The 2,173-nt window shown below is 46.4% G+C and overlaps 2 protein-coding genes across 2 annotated transcripts in view; both read left to right on the forward strand.

The window, feature by feature from the left end:
* The first annotated feature begins 220 nt into the window (after nucleotides 1-220).
* The window catches only part of LOC138803296 (maestro heat-like repeat-containing protein family member 7), a 47,227-nt gene continuing 45,274 nt past the window's right edge, over nucleotides 221-2,173 (forward strand). Inside the window, exon 1 of the mRNA XM_069987124.1 lies at nucleotides 221-351. The gene's annotated coding sequence lies outside the window, so the exon portion shown is untranslated. The remainder of the gene's footprint in view (nucleotides 352-2,173) is intronic.
* The window catches only part of LOC138803500 (maestro heat-like repeat-containing protein family member 7), a gene marked incomplete at its 3' end in the record, with an annotated part of 9,263 nt that continues 7,412 nt past the window's right edge, over nucleotides 323-2,173 (forward strand). Inside the window, exon 1 of the mRNA XM_069987610.1 lies at nucleotides 323-371. The remainder of the gene's footprint in view (nucleotides 372-2,173) is intronic.

The raw sequence follows: 2,173 nt of genomic DNA on the forward strand, positions 1-2,173 counted from the left end.
GTATTTCCCATGCAGCTGTGGGGTCTAAAGGTGTATCTTTCTTTGAGAAGACTCCTCCTCTACTTCTTCCATCTGAGTTGGGAGGAGCAGAGACCTTATTGGCTGAGAGACTTCCAGATCATGGTGACCTCATAAAGACCATAGCTCCAGCCGGGGCTGAGAGGAACCTAGGTAAGTAAGTTGAGGGGTGGCTCTGGGAAAGTCCCAGGGGTGGGGTCTCCCATAAAGCAGTTACCACCTTGATCCCCACCCCCTAGGTACAAGTCTCCTCTGGCTGTAATTCCAGTTAGAACGTCCTATCTTTGGATTAAAGCAGAATTTTCCTTTAGCATGTGGATGTCCCAGGGAGAGGTAACACATTGACCTTTTAGGTCGGCAGCTTGCAGAGAAAATTGTGGCTACTGAGTGTGATGGGTGGGGGTATGGGAGGGGAGGTAGAGGGGAAGGGAGAGGGAAAGAAAATCCAGAGAGACAATAACAGACTGAGTGAAAGAAGACAGAGGAGCTGGACACTGGTGACGCACACCTGTAATCCTAGCTACTCAGAGAGCTGAGATCTGAGGATCATGGGTTGAAGCCAGTCAAAGTCTGTGAGACTCTCAGCTCCAATTCACCACCAAAGAGCCAGAAATGGAGCTATAGTTCAAGTGGTAGATTATCATCCTTGAGCAAAAAAGCTAAGTACCTAACCCTGAGTTCAAGCCCCAGTACATGCACAAAAATAGATGAATAGATGAAAGAGAGAGGAGAGAGAGAGAAAAAAAAAGAGAAAGAAAGAAGGAAGGAATAAGGCAGCGGACGAGGGAACCAGGTTGTCCTTGCCCTGACCCCTTTCCCAGAGGGACAAGGTGAGGATGGTGAGAATGGACAATTTTGGAAGACCTACTTTGCGGACTGTGGACTAGGACTGTGAGCACCACCTTATGGAAATTCTCCCTTTCTTAGTATTGAGGTGTCTATTGGTAGTGGAGAAGCCAAAATCACATGGTCAAAGGCCTGTGACCAGAAATTCTGCTACATAATGAGATCAGGATCTTGGAGAAAAAGAAATAAAGGTTTCTTATTCTACCAGTCAAAACGAAGACTTCTAGGTGTTGTCTCAAAATGAAGCACTGTTCTAGAGGGTGATGGGTCGAAGTGTGGTTTTAAAGAAGATTCTAGGAGTACGGACTTGACTGCAAGCTAGATGGTGGCCTTGGACCTGAATCTCCAGGGTTGTATTCTTTTCTGTCTATGTCCCTTTACTCCTATGGTCAGCACCCTGGGGAATGTGATGACCTTGTCAGGAGCTGTAAAGACATTCTTGAATTCCTTCACTTGAGGAATAGGGTGGAGTAGGAAGAAGAGATAGAGGAGAGCATTCTGGTTGGTTATTGAGCAAAAACTATAGTTGTGAGCATATTTGGTTGTCTGTTCCTGTTATAGGCAGAATAAGTCTCCAATTCATATTTGTCTAACTCCAAAACCCTGGAGTTTTGTGTTTTTTTTTGTTTTTTTTTTGCAGTTGTTGCCGGTTTTTGCTGAACTTTTTCAGCAAAAAGGAATAGATGACTCATACCTTGGGAATCTGTGGTATTGTAGGCAAACATGGGTTGAGAGGACTTGGTTTGAATTCCACCTCTGCCACTTGCCTGGGTACTTTATTATTATTATTTTTTGGGTTCGGTCATGGGGCCTGAACTCTGGGCCTGGGTGCTGTCCCTCAACTCTTCAGCTCAAGGCTAGCCCTCTACCACTTGAGCCATAGCACCACTTCCGGCTTTTTTCTTTTTGCTTATGTGGTGCTGAGGAATCGAACCCAGGGCCTCAGGCATGCAAGGCAAGCGGTCTACCACTGAGCCACCTTCCCAGCCCCTTGCCTAGGCACTTTATATTCCCACTTTATGTGGGAATACAGGTGGCTCATACCTATAGCTACACAGGAGGCTGAGATTTGAGGATCATGGCTAGAAGCCAGCCTGAGAAGAGACTTTTATCTCCAACTAACAAGCAAAATACCAATCTGGAGGAATGGTTCAAGTGGTAGCGTGGCAGCCATAAGCAAGAAAGCCAGTTGAGATCATGAGGCCCTAAGTTCAAGCCCTGGTACTGGCATGCACATAAACTTTCTACTAGCCAGGCTCTGTGGCTCATGCTCGTAATCCTAGCTGCTCAGGAGGCTCAGATCCGAGGA

This window comes from Dipodomys merriami, unplaced genomic scaffold (assembly GCF_024711535.1).
Source record: "Dipodomys merriami isolate MVZ:Mamm:240054 unplaced genomic scaffold, mDipMer1.0.p SCAF_34, whole genome shotgun sequence".
NCBI classification, from domain to species: domain Eukaryota; kingdom Metazoa; phylum Chordata; class Mammalia; order Rodentia; family Heteromyidae; genus Dipodomys; species Dipodomys merriami.